Genomic DNA, 15326 nt, shown 5'->3' on the forward strand with positions numbered 1-15326 from the left:
AGAAAAAGGGGATTTGCGGCAACCAGACAAGGTTGGTGGGTAGTTGTCGCTAAGCAAGACCTGGAGCCTACTCTACACAATGTCATGGCGGCCATCAATGGGGTGCGTGCCTCGGTGGACTCAGTCACTGTTGAGGTCTCGCTAATTAGAGAAGATTTTGAGAAGATGGATGAAAAGGTTAAAGAGTTCAAGATAGTCACTAGTGCTCTGCATACGGATACATCGGATTTCCAGATGCACATGCTCGAAATGCAGACGAAGCAGGAAAGGATGTCGCAACAGCTTGATGACTATGAAGGCAGGGCCTGCCATAATACCATCCGTATTTAGGGGTTCCGGAGAGAATGGAGGGGTCGGCAGCAGACCTCTATGTGGAAGACTTGATTACAAAGCACCTAATACCTAAGACTCTGTCCAGCTATTTTTCAATTGAAATAGCCCATAGGGTACCAGGGGGCAGACCAAAACCAGGAGCACCTCTGAGGCCTCTAACTGTTAGGGTGTTCAATTACCAGGACAGAGATGCTATCCTGCAGACTGTGCGCTCCAACCCGCCCCCCCCCTGAAGACAGATAACTATGAAGTGGCCTTCTTCCCAGATTTCACAGCCAAGGTTCAGGTCCAACATCGCAGTTTTCAGGCAGTGAAGAGGGAACTACGAGATCGGGAAGTAAAGTATGCAATGCTCTTTCCGGCAAGGCTGAGAGTAGAGTCGGACGGAAAGTCGTGGTTTTTTGACTCCCCAGAAGCAGTGTAGGAATGGATGGAAGGCTGGAGCACGGTGGGGAGCCAGAGGCGAGACAGAGCGGACAGACCTGGTCAGCACAGAGGGACCCTGGAGGAGATGGTTAATAATGGATCGGCATAAGAAGAGGGCCAGCTACAGGAGAAGAACTGACCGGCCAGAGCTGCTTAAAGAGAGAACTCATGCCCGACTGGAAGTGCAAGTAGGGGGTTTGGGGGAGGGGTAGAACTACTCATTGTGGCGAGTCTTCTTGACAAGGGGACACTTTGCAATACAATAGACTAGTGGGTTTATAGCTGTGATCTGAATGGGAGTGGTACAATATTTCTAATTGTGACATGTGCAAGCGGGGAGGTGGGCTAGATCACCATATGCATTTTTGGCATTTCGGAGGGGGAGCGAGGCACTCTGCCATGTTTGGGAGTGAGTAGTTTTAAATCCACGAGCAGGGGGGCAGGGAGGGGGAGGGTCGGGATTGGGGGGAGGGAGGATGTTTGAAGGTTCACTGTTTAACTGTGCAGCTGGGACGTACAATGCTAGACAGGATGTTTACATTTCACTCACCAACCTTACAGATCCATTTCATTGATGCTCATTTTGTGACCTGGGATGGGGGGATAGAGATAGGGCACTTTCTGTAATGACGTGGAATGACAAGATTAAGAGAGGGATTGGGCAACAGTATTTGAAGAAGCACTCTCCTGATGTGGTACTGCTACAGGAGACACATCTGGTGGGGCAGAAGACAAAGGCCCTCACGAGATGGGGGTATAAACTCTTGGTCCATGCTGATTACACTTCTGGGTCAAGGGGGACAGCAATTTTGGTAAAGAGGTCTGTGCCCCTCCCCTCATTGTACACAAGGTAAGGGCTGATGTGGCAGGGAGGTTGGCAGGAGTGGAGGCCCAATGGGACGGTAAGGACCTCAATATAATCTCAGTCTATCTGCCGCCTGCTCTGGGTAAACTAGCTTTAGAGGACCTGGGTGGAAAGCTGACGGAACTACAGGAAGGCACATTGATTATTGGAGGTGATTATAATATGATTTTAGATGACACAGTGGACCGCCACCCACCAAGGTCAAAGGTGAAATCTAATCTCCTAATGGCTGACTTTACGGAGGCGTTGAGTTTGGTAGATGTAGGTTGGGAGCTTCAGCCCATAGATAGGCTCTTCACCTTTTTTTCCAACATGCACCAAAGCCTGTCACGTATTGAGTACTTCCTCACACACTTGTCAGCAATAGGGAATTTTATAAATTACAAGGTTCTACCAAGGGACATATCTGATCACTCCCCGGTCTGGGTGGAGTACACACACTGGGAAAGACAGGCACGCACCACCATCGTTCTTAACCCGTTGCTCTTGCAAGTCCTGGACATTAGAGAGGAACATTGTACACAGACAGAGAACTACTTTGCCGAAAATGTGGGTTCCGTTATGTCCGCTCAGACAATCTGGGAGGCATACAAGGTAGTCCTGAAAGGCTTATCTTTAAAGATAGGATAGGTTGCTAGGAAACATGAGCTCCTGGTGCGGGTTGAGGCAGACCTGCTTGACCTAGAGCAGGAACATGCACGTGTCCCTCCCCTGATATCGCCCATAGGCTTCAGTTGAAACAGGATGAATATCGGATTAAGACCAGAGAACATATGTTAGTTAAGTACCGACACACTCAGCATAGAATATATGAGATGGGGACAGGGCAGGCAAGACACTGGTTTGGTTAGAGCGGCGAGAACAGGGATCAAGATGGGTACATGCATTGACAATGTCGGGAGGGGGCTACGTGACACATCCGTGGGAAATAGCAGAGGAATTTGCTGCCCACCTAGAACAAGTATATTCCCCCTCTACGCTATACACAGCTGAGGACTTATGCCAGCTCCTCCGAGATAGTGACGTTCTGACCCTCTCAGAGGCAGATAGGTAGGCCCTAGATGGGGATTTCTCTGATGAGGAAATCGGCAAAGCTATAGGGCAGATCAAATCGGGGAAGGCGATGGGACCCAATGGCATTCCGGTTGAATTCATGAAAGCTACTGCCTCTCGAACGATACCACATCTGAAGGCCATGTACGAGGAGAGCTTGGAGGCGGGACGGTTACCAGTAGATAAGAGGTTGGCTACGATAGTGGTGATTCACAAACCCGGCAAACCGGTGGATCTTAGTGACTCCTATAGGCCAATTTTGCTGATTAACGTTGAGGCGAAAGTTTTGGCGAAAGTCCTCGCTAATCGGTTGGGGGAGGTTATTACGACATTGGTACACCCGGACCAAATTGGGTTTATGCCTGGAAGAAATACAGCCTTCAATCTAAGGCACCTACATAATGTGATGGCCCGTTAACAATTTATTGAGTAGGATGCCGCTTTGTTGTCTCTTGATGCCTCTATGGCCTTTGACTCCATAGAATGGTCGTACACGTTTGAAGTATTGGAAAGGGTGGGTCTAGGGCCCAAGTTTATAGCATGGTGTTTGGTTGCTGTACACAAATGTTTTGGGTCAGGTGAATGTCAATGCTCATACATCTAGGATATTCAGATTGTGGCAGGGTACCAGACAGGGTAGCCCATTGTCCCCGTTGATATTTGCCCTTTTATTGGAGCCTCTTGAGGCATGGGTCCGCAGAGATGTTATGGTACAAGGGATGAGGTGGGCGGACGACGTCGAAGACCGCATATCTCTTTATACGGATGATATCCTGTTATACCTGGCTTCCCCTTACAAGTCCATATTGGTGGTGCTTGACATCTTTACAAATTTTGGCAAATATTCTGGGTATGCAATCAACTGGCATAAGTCTGTGGTGTTTATGTTGAGGGGACAGGCTCCCAGGCTTCTGGCAGGCTGCTCCATAGTGTCGGCGAAGAAAGGGTTTCGGTATTTGGGGGTTTATGTCAAGTCTGTTCTACAGCACCAATTTGGACCCCCGATTGCCAGGCTGCGAGCGGACGTGAAACACTGGTGGTCCCTCCTGCTCTCGCTGATTGGCCGGGCTGCACTCTTTAAGATGTTGCCGTTCCTCGCTTCCTTTATATCCTTCATAACTACCCATATAGGGTTCCTGATTCATATTTTAAAGCGGTGGGATGGGAGGTCCGTGCGTTGTTGTGGGACGGGAAGGCCCCACGGGTGGCTTTGAAGAAGCTGACAAGGAGTTGGTATGATGGAGGCATTGAGTTCCCCGACCTGCAACTTTACTATTGGGCAGCACAGTTGGTGACTGTTAATCGATGGATATACCGTCCTCCGTAGGACCACGCGTACACTCTTGACCGATACCAAACTGACTGCTCCGGCTATCTGGGGGCTTTATATGTCAGTGATAAGAAAAACAAGGGTCGGTTCTATGAGCCCACCCTACACACGTTAGAGGTCTGGCGGATAGCGAACGCTCGCTTGGTTTGGGCGGGCATTCTTACAAAGGTTGCTTCACTCCGGTATACGCAGAAATTGGGTATGTTACGCTACCAGCCTGGGTTTTTATTAATGGGACCTTATAGGTATCTCGCCGGTAAAAGATTTGGTCAAGAAGGGGGAAATACTCACATTTGGGGAACTTCAGACAAAATATCACATGGCTCGGGGAGAGATGTAAAGATATCTGCAAATTTGTCATGCCCTTAAGGCAGCCTTTTTGTCTTTTGCGGACATACCAGACTCATCACCGCTTGAGGACCGATTGTTGGACGGGCCTTTGAATTCGAAAGCTATTTCTCTTACTTACAAGAAATTATGCAATAATCTCCCGGATGATTTTCCAAGACTCAGGGAGACGTGGCGTGACAATTTGGGAATGATTAGTGATGAGGAATGGCAAGAGGCCCTGCTGTCCCCTCGGGAGGCAGCCATCACATTAAAATTTGGGTTAATCCAACACAGGGTACTGCATCGCTCATAAATGACAGGGTAAACTCTGATGAGAATAGGTTCTAGATCTGATGATCTCTGTTTGAGGGGATGTGGCCAACAGGCCACATTCCAAAACACTCTGTGGAGCTGCCCAAGGCTGAGAGCCCTGTGGGAGGGTGCCTCGGAACACATTCGCAAGGCCTTACATAAAGAAATTGTCCTGATGCCACAATTGGTTTTTTTTGAATATCTGGGATGCGACTGACCTGACGTAAGTCGAAAAACAGTTTACGACACTAGGATACACACTGGTTAAAACGGAAATAGCAAGAGAGTGGGGGAGTATTATCGCACCGCGCGTCCATATGTGGGCGAAGGAGCTTGATAGGTGCATGCTGGCTGAAACAGAAGTATTTGTGGCAAGGGGGTGCTCCAAACAATAGGACCGAAAGTGGTCGAAATGGAATAAATATCGAGGAGATATTGTGGTGTCCCCAATGGTGGAATTGTCAATGCATAACCGTACAGAAAGTGCAGAATGTCTATAATGGGTAAATCTGTTTAGTGACTGTCTGGCTCTTGACACATGTGTAAGTTATAATGTACTGTCCTGCTAATGCACATGATTTTGTTGTATTAATAAAAACATTTAAACAAAAAAAAAACAATGTTAAACGGCTACTCTCTCATCCATGGCTATGATCAAAGAAGCCATTTTCAATACTGAACTGCAAACCTTTCTGAATACCAAACACATGGCATCCTTTTGATCAGGGTTTTGCCATTCTGCTTGAACATAGGCGGCCTTAATCATTGTAATTGTAGTTAAAATCCTTATTGCCAGGGTATTAGAAACCTGTGCCATGAACTCACATCAGATCGGAGAGTTCGCCAATGGTGTATGTTTGTACCTACACTCATGAGGAGGAGCATTACGATTTTATTATTGATCTACAGAGAAGCATGAGACTGATTTCTGTTTCACAGCAATATGATGTTAGAGTCCGTTATACTTGGGAACAGCTTTGATGAAGTCTAAGGTTCATGTACCCAATGAAAAAAACACGTGTTGGCTACTGAAGTTGCCAGAGAGACTACAGAAGGTATTGAGAACATCTAATGTAGTGTGGAGAAGGAAAATAAAAAAACGAAGAACAAAGAAACTCTACTGTACTCATGTATTAACATTTCGAACATTTGGTTGCTCGGGGGTCACATCAATTTGATTGAGGTTCTTCCTCAAACAAGTTGAGAGAGTGTTGCGGGGATTCTACTCATACACAGAACTGTGTACAGAGAGCCAGGAACTCAGTGAATTGTGGTGGACCAAAAAACTCACCTCAGTACCTAGAACCCCTAACCGACTAGCATAAGTGTCTCATTAGCTCTTCTTTCTATAGCAAAGGTACCAATGATTAGAAAACCAAGAACATGCAACTTTGATTACTCTCAGGAATGGTGGGAATCAAGAACACTCTTTTGTTTGTTATTCTCATACCAGTCCACAACGTGAGTAAATAGAGACACGGAGAAGTTTAAAATGTTTATTTCAACGACGTGCTCTAAGATGCAGTATTTTTGCTAACATAGGCAAGCATATGATTAAAAATCATCCGATCAGCATTGTTACAATTCCATCAAACACAAAAGGAGAAATCATATTATAATGATAATGGAAACAGGTCCTATAGTGCCTTGTGTACCACCCTTCCTTGCTAGGGACTAGGTTTTATAATAATAGAAGGCCTCTTAGGCTTGACTGGGGAACCCCATACCTCCAAGATCAGCAGAGATGAATCACAGGATCTGCAAAAGCTCTCTCTCTCTCTGGAAACGGATTTTCTCCAAGTGCCCCAATTATGCATGCAGTGCAATATTAAAGGCGCTAGAATTTCAGTTAACAGCAGCTGTGTGCATGTTGCGTCTAGAGCGTGGGCCGATCATCCTGAATAACAGCTAACATTGTTATGATAACCTTGGAGACTTCCGCATTCACTGTGCAGACTAAGGTAGCGATGTAAGTCTAGGGATGTTGAAAACAAGCTATTCTCATGTGAAGAAATTCACACAGTCTAACTTACAACAGTTACATGCAGTGTCGTGGGCAAAAGCAGCAAAAAGGTAAAATGGCGTTTAAACTTCTAATAAGCCTATGCTAACACACCAATGTGCGCAAGCAGGGCCCTGCCTTCACTACAAGAGTTGTTGGCCACTCTTTTCCACTTGGGCCACCGCATATCTTGGGACCGATATGGGAATACTTTAGGTTTGCGCAAACAATAACCTTACCACAGTGAGACAGCGTTTCCAGAACACCAGCTCTTACTCTCAACTGCCTCTTAAATTTCAGACACTCCATACCGGCTTTGTCTCTGTAAGTGATCTGTCATATTTTTACCTATATCACCCACATCTCTGAGAGTAGAGCATAGATATCTCTTCTGCTTATAAACATTAGTGTCAAGCACACCTTCTTGAAGCTGTCTCTAGATGTGTACACTTGAAAATTGTTTTCCTCATAGAATATAGACTCCCTGGTCCTTAAACATATTGCCATCTTCAGTTCCATTGTGTGCACTTCAAGTTTCCTTAAATGAAAGAAGTGAATCTCGTGGGAAATTGATGAGTTTTCATTCTTTTTTGTCCCATGAAGCACCCGTGGAAAATCAACTCAGGGTTCGTAGCACTGCCTCTTTGGTCCCCCATGCTGGCCTTCTCTACACAGTTGATGTGTTTCAAATCTAGGATTCATTGTGCAGTTGAACGTTTGTGAAGAACCACATTCGTTTTTTAGGTATTTAAGTAGAATTTTTTTGATTCATATTTTCATAATATGTAACATCAGCGTAGCTCCCTGTTGCTTTTTGGCATAGGGGAGCGCTTAGCAAATGAATAAAAATAATATATTATGCGTTGAAAAGTTTAAAATACTATCAAAATATTCTGGATTCCTTTTTAATTATCACGACTCATGCAATATTTGTCGTTGGACTTGTGACAATGCGTAAGAAAGAACCGGACGAAAAATAATCACATTCAAAATTCACTGAATATTTATATACTCCTTCCTCATACATGACACCCCACAATTGTTCGAAATGGTTATCAAAATACATTTCATTTTGCATGCATGTGTAAAGCCATGACAAAAAAAAGCAATCATTTTACTAATGGATTGTTATTTTGCAGTCGCATCATCAATTCCACTTGACATCACTTGCGACCCATCCTCCCTCTAAATGCCTTTACAGATTTGTATACAAATCAAGGCAACGAATGGCAATTAAGAAGTAATGACGGTTGGGTGAATGCAAAGGTAGTAACTTGAAAAATATAATAGATCCACTTTCAACAATATTCCAAATTGCACCGAGGAAGGGAGCCCAGAAGTAATTCAGTATCTAGTTCTCCCTGAAGCTCCTTCCTTCTCTGTCCAACCTTCTTATGGCCTGTTTCTTTCCTTTTCTCCAGACTGCTGTATTTTTCCATCTTTTTCACTTTCTTGCTTCTTTATAGCATTCTTTTTTTTGTTTCTTCATAATTCCATCCTTTGCTATGCTTCTATTCTCTGTCTCCGTCCTCTTTCCTACCTTTCTCCGTCATTCTCTCCACCAGCAGTTCTGTTCTCCGTTTAACTGCATTTCCTTATCAGTCCATTCAGCTTTTTATCCTTCTCTTTGTCCATTCATCAACATTTACACCCATATCCCTTAATCCTGCTATGTATCCATTCATCATTCCATCCAGGCATCTATCTCTGCATCCATCCTCCTTCTCTAAATCCATCCATATCTTCATCTATCTTTCCCATCTATTCTCTCTCCATCCTTATTAAATTCACCCATCATTCTATTCATTCATCCATCTTTGCATCCACACTCTCTCTCCGTCCTTCTCTAAATCCATACATCCTCCAATTGATCCCTCCATCTCTTCCTCCCTACATCTAAACCCCCTCCATTCTTCTCTAATTTTATCCATCTATCTATTCATCCATCTCCCTCTCCATCCTTCCCTAAATCCATCACTGCTTACACACACACCCATCAAAACCATCTTCCCCCCTGCCATCCCTTCCTTTTGTATCCCCACCACATAGCTGTATTAACTAGTGTCTTGTAGAAGTATGTATATGCTTCTGTTTGGAGACCAGTGTCTCTGACAAAGTAGAAAGAGCTGTGAACAATGTAAATTCTTCTTGTTACACATCACTACCAAGTAGCACCGACCCCAGATCAAGCTGATTAAGTGGGTAGTTCATGACGCCCCTAGCTGAGTTAACAAACTATCATTTAAAAAGTATCTTGGTGCAACAATAGTGTGCTAAAAAATATGGCAAGTCAAAATATTGCCGGACAGAGAATAGAAGGAAAGAATATTGTTTGGACGTACCTAGTAGTGTTTTTTAAAACTTCGTCCTACACATCCTTTACTTTACTATATTTCTATTAAATTCAATTTTAAAATTAATTCAATATATTGACTATATTTTTTGTAGGTATTGGTATTATGATCATGTTTTGTATTTTCTACTGCAGTGTGTAATCTTCAACGTGTTTACATTTTAGTAGTAACTTTTAATTTAGTAGCAGGTTTTGGGTTTGTAGGGGACTAGATTGGGAAGCTAATTAAATTATTATTTTTTATTTCAAACTCATTTTTTGTTAGTTATATATTTAATTGGTAATTGTATAAATATTTAATTGATTAAAAGTTATATGAATGTTTTTGTATTCAGATCGTAAATCGTGGCCATGCTGCATGGCCTGCCCTAAAGGACACCCAACCCACTTTTTTTATAGGACCTGTACTTACGTATGCATAACCCCTGTAAACAGAAGAAAGACATGAGGATAGTTTACAATACATTTACTGAAACTGGCGTAGTATATTATGAAGCAAATGTGCTTTGATCATTAGGCAGGTGCAACAAAACAAAGCAATTAGCATTGCTAACAGACTATATAGGAAAAGTATCCCATCCATGGCAAATTGCCATATATCTAGGTCCTCGCTAGGGGAACACAGGTATACATTTGCGATCTCTGGGATTGGCCTTGGACCTCATACCTGGTATATGCAGTTAGGTGGTCCGCATCATGAGCTTAAACTTAGTTCACGCAGGCTGCATGTCAAGAGCTACTGTCGCTCCAGAACGTTCCTCTCTGCCGGAATTCTCTGCTCCAGCCTCCCAGGGGACGGGATACAGTTTATATGAATAAACTGTTATGCTGTACTGAAGATGCAAGTGTGTGACCATGTTATGTCTAAACATTAGGAACTGTTGCTGAACGAGCGAAGAAAACAGTGCACTATGTTGGTATACTAAACAATAAACAGAAGCAACCAGCAGCTGACCAAGGTTTCGCACATCCACTTTTTCTGTTTCAAAATTATTAGGTGGTGCGGCTACTCTCACCATCCGCTGCCAAGGATGTGTATCAGACCAATAGTTTATATAAGAGCAGAGAGGCGCACACAGTGAAGTCGGTAATATAAGAGAGTCCAAAAAGAGTTGTAGATCTTCAGTTCTTATTTGTAAAAGTTTTCTTTATTTTCATGTACAGCGGCACAGCCAACGCGTTTCATTCCCATTCGTGCCTTGGGAATTTCATCAGGGCATATTTTAGACAGTCTAGTCTGTGCGGTTACTCTCGATATCGTACCTCTTCAAGAACAGTTTGAAGGACAGTCACAGTAGGTCACAATGTGTACCTGCAAGATGCTTTGTATTAAGGTCCAAGTGGAATGAAGGTCCAAGTTCCCACGAAATATCAGGTCACTGTCGCTATGATAAATCAATAAAAGTAGAGATTCCGGACCCCTCGGGGGAAATCCGGAGGGGAAGGGGAGTCTGGGCGCCCAACGAAGTCTCCGGCTTCAGTAGGGTCCGCAGAAGCGTAGTAACGCCACGGTGCCTTTAGTATGGCCCCCGTTCTCCACTGCTCCTCCTCCTGGAATATTGGACGCCTCCAATATTCCAGGAGGAGGAGCAGTGGAGAACGGGGGCCATACTAAAGGCACCGTGGCGTTTCATTCCACTTGGACCTTAATACAAAGCATCTTGCAGGTACACATTGTGACCTACTGTGACTGTCCTTCAAACTGTTCTTGAAGAGGTACGATATCGAGAGTAACCGCACAGACTAGACTGTCTAAAATATGCCCTGATGAAATTCCCAAGGCACGAATGGGAATGAAACGCGTTGGCTGTGCCGCTGTACATGAAAATAAAGAAAACTTTTACAAATAAGAACTGAAGATCTACAACTCTTTTTGGACTCTCTTATATTACCGACTTCACTGTGTGCACTATGTTGGTATGTATTCCCAGCAACATTGTGAACATTTCAACATTGTGAAAAATATGTAGATGAAATCCAAAGAAGAGTCCCCGAATAACAAACAACATGTACAGCATGTTCCCAAAAATACTGTCACAAAAACAAATGTGTTAAACGCGGCTATGTAGAGTGAGCAGAGGCAGCTTAAAAAGAAAAACTAAGGGAGAACCACAGTGGGTCCAGAAGAGAAATCACTACATGTGTTTATCTGATGGTTATCCTGAAGAAGGGAGGCACCATAGAAGTGCTTTGGCAGGCCTCACTGTGCCATAAGAGGCAACCTGAGAGGTGGCAAAATCTGCTACCTAGTTTCTTTTGGCAAAATTGGACTACTCTCAACCTTCCGTCACTTTGGTGAAGAGTGTATGATGAAGGCTAGACTCTTCTATGCTTGCAATGTGACTTTTGTCAACTAAAAGGCCAATACAAACAGCTTCAGCATGTTAATACTTCATCCGTGAAGATGAACTTCAGACATAGAAACAAGAAAAGATGGAAATGGGGAACATCCTTTACGACGCAACTATTACCCCGCACTACCATTACAACGCGGGGATTACAATGAAAGTCGTTACAACGACTTTCGCTGGAGGGCCCTGTTGAATAGGGAATAGTTTGATTTTCTATCCAACACCTTCCCTACTATCCACGGGGACTGGAGTTGGAATAGAAAATGAAACTATTCCACTATCCAGCACCCCCCAACGCAAGTCGTTGTAACGACTTGCGCTGTAATCCCCTCGTTGTAATGGCATGCGGGGTAAAAGCATGCGTTGTACTGAAATACAACCAATGGAAATGCATTATTCAGTCTTACCCTATGGCCGCTGCTCTGGGAACATTCTATTCCTTTGCTTAATAGCCTACACGTACAACCATATCAAATTCAGTTTTGGCCCTACCTGAAACTAAATTGGCCACGTCCTGTCTGAGTCTGATTTTGGATATAAATGTAGTGCAGCTTGATTCCGATGTTACAGTTAGCCTGGGGCCCATATCTAGGATATTCATGCAACTAATGGAGACTTCCTTAGACAGCAAAAAAGTGATGTGTTCAATTGCATATATCAATCTGCACCACTGATAGCGCCTTTGAGCGCATTCTGAGGTTCCGTGAATTCTGAACCCGTTTCATAAAGGTCATGGTATCGTTACGAATTTGGCAGTAGCGAACCGTAAATGGCGAGTGCAGCAAGTACGAGTGTTTTCGTCATGTTCGATCGATGGATTCAGTACGTATTTAAGGATTTTGTTCTGAACCCTCGGGTTGCATTTTGTGTATGGCAGCCGTTTTGTGGTTGCCCTCACATAGGCCAATGACTACGGCCGAACGAGTCTTTGGGACACGTACACCTTTAGCTGACTTCTAGATGACCAGAGCGAACTGACCCCGTTGCCTGAAGCTAACCTTGCTAAGCCAGTTCCTTGTCCGGTAGCTGGTTGAGATAGAGATCAAAGAGCAGGACATTGTTGAGTTTATTGTACACGCACACCTCTTTATCTTGCTTCACATCTGTTTCTGTTCCTTCTTTTATGGCCTGTTTATGGTTTGGGTTGTGGTCTTTTATTATGGGTTTGTCCGGCCTGCCCGAGCAAGAATGTTGGGCTTTCCAGTGTAATTGATGGTGGACTGGACAACTGAAAAGTGGATTTGTCGTCATGCGATACCTTTTGCAATGTTACCTATGATTGGACAATTCGTAAATAATGGGTGTTTGTCAGGAATGTGATTTTTGGCATAAAAGACGATATCTCGCAATACGAAAATTGAGCAGTCTCTAGCGAACCTACTTGTGTCGTACTTCCTAGACTTCTGTTCCTGGTTGCAGCCAATAAATTTGATCTTTGACGTCACCGAGAAGTATCCCGTGTCTCTGTATTCTAAGTGAGGTGAACCCGAAGACATTTGGTGTGCCCCTGGCGCCGCTGGGTTCTGAAACCCGGTTCTTCAGTTGGCGCCCCACGTGGGGCGACTTCAGTGGTGCCGGTCCAAGCCTGAAGATCGTGAGGAGCTTCATGAGGAAATTCTGGAGGAGGGCCCCCACTTCATCGACCCCGGCATGTCGAACGTGGACTGAAGGTTTTTGCTGCGAGGCTTCCCGCTTTCCGACAGCTACGAAGGACTGCTGCCCTGACTGTCGCCCTGTCTTGGACCCTTTGAGACGATTTGTAGAGCGAGACGATAGACAGGTCTTCTGGTGACGTGATCAATACCTCAGTTAAGTATAAGTGGAGCGTCTCCCAGTCCTTAGTCTTTGGTTTCCTTTGGGATCTTTGATTTGGAACTTGCAAGTGCCAAAGCCGAGGAACTTGTATATTTGCGAGACTATCGAGTTTGGTAATCCCTTGAAGTTTGAAGCTAGATTAGTGAGCGAAGATACCTGGTCTTAGCAAACTTGGAAAGATATTTTGTTGTGGTTGTAACAGGGATTCCCAACTGGAGGACTCGTGTCCGATACCTCCGGTTTGAACTCCGACTTATGAGCTCTATTCTAAACATGGTGTGGGCCCCATTACGTATAATGAAGTATGGGTCCGATACACGAGGAAAGACGGTGTCCTAAAATGGCCCCAATATGGTAGCTATGACACGGAGATTTTAGATAATCTGGAAGTTAAACTATTTAAGAAGAAAGCCCGGCCGGCAATGTTTAACTCTTTCCGCCTCTGGCGAAAAGAAGCCAAATAGAGAGAAATTAAACTAGCAAAAAGAAATAAAAGAGAGAAGTGCATATTGATAATGCAGGCTGCTATACAGTTTAAAGATAATGAAGAAGAACAAGCGAGTGAGCAGTTGCATAGGCAACGTAAAATGGCCATCGATAAATGTTATCCAGCTTTGTCACCTCTTCAACAAGATGCAAAGAAGGACCCTGAAAAGGATCCTCTGATGTCACATTTGTTGAATTTTCCACCCCCTTATGTGCAGAGTGCTACAGCACCTCCGCAGCCTTTAGTTGCGCAACCTCCAGTTGCTTTGCCTCCTGTTGTTGTTCAACCGCCAGCTCCTCTTCAGTTGGTTCCTACTCCTTTGGTGCAGTCTTCTCAAGGGCTGCCAACTTTGCTATCAGCTCCGTCTCCAATTCCTACGACTTTTTCTCCTGTATTTCCTACTTCTTCTGATACTTCTTCTGCTACTACTTCTACGTATGCTTTGTCTCAATCTGCTTTGCCTCCTGTCATTATGGCAGCTTCTCGTTTTGTTCGACAGAGAATGGCTGATACTGTTACTGGTCTTTTGTCTCCTTTCTTTGGGTCATTGAGTATGACCCCTGCTTCTGTGTGTAAACAGTTGCGTAGCCAGATGCCTGGTCCCGAAGAGCAGGCAGTGTTGGATCATTTGGCGCGTAAATGGGTTACTAATTTTTCGAGATACGATTTAGAGTTGGTTATGGATGTCTTCCGTCAATGGGAAGCACCAAAGCAGAGGTATGTCTCCGACATGATGTGTACTTTCCTCTGTGAGGAATGGGAAGATGGTGAGTTGGGACATACTCCGTCTGAGTTGTTCCGTGTACAGTCCGAGTTTGCGAAAGGAACCATAGTGGGTCTCGAAGTTGAAAAAGCAGTAGCGACGTTGCTTTCCGTTGCTTTTGTTTAAGAATGTGCGTCCTTCTCAGTCATTGTTTGAGCCTGATTCTTCTGTTAGGAGAAAAGCGCAACAGTATCCTATGAGAGAGGTTCCTCCGGTATGGAAGGATGCAGTGCCTGCTGGTGCGAATAATATTCCACCAAGTGTACCGGCTCATTTTCAGCGTGTTTGAGTACATGTTCCGTGGAAGCGAGCTGAAGTTTTAGCCCTTAAGCAGACTTTACCTGATCCCTGAAAGAATCCTGCAGGGTATTATAAGGAGTTGTCACAGACAGCCAACGCATGCATTATGAACTTAGCTGATATAGATATTTTGTTTGGTAATGTGGTTCCTCAACCTTTATGGGCGAAGATTCGTCACGAGGATCATGCACAAGAGTTAGGTGATACTTGCACTAACATTACAGCTGCAGATGGTCTTCAAGGTGGAGGAGCTAAACCTGAAGCTTTAGTTGCAGAACTTCCTGGTAGGATCATTAATTATATGAAGACTTTAATGCCTGCTATGCGAGTGAATTGGGATAAGTTGTCTGCATGCAAGCAGAAGAAAGTTGAAAGTGTGTTTCATTTCTTCACTAGGTTTGGAGAGACGTTTATCGATCATAGTGGTCAAGACATGAGTACGGAAGGTGGCCAACGGTTGTTCGTTGATAAGTTTGTGCATAACTTGCTTCCCGAGTTATGTACTAAGTTGAAGGATTCCGAGAGTTCATGGGCAGTTTCTTCGTCGGTGTAGATATTGGCTACTGCACAATATTACGAGAATAGAGATAAGGACGAGAAAGACAA

The sequence above is a fragment of the Lissotriton vulgaris genome, chromosome 9 (assembly GCF_964263255.1).
Source record: "Lissotriton vulgaris chromosome 9, aLisVul1.2, whole genome shotgun sequence".
NCBI classification, from domain to species: Eukaryota; Metazoa; Chordata; class Amphibia; order Caudata; family Salamandridae; genus Lissotriton; species Lissotriton vulgaris.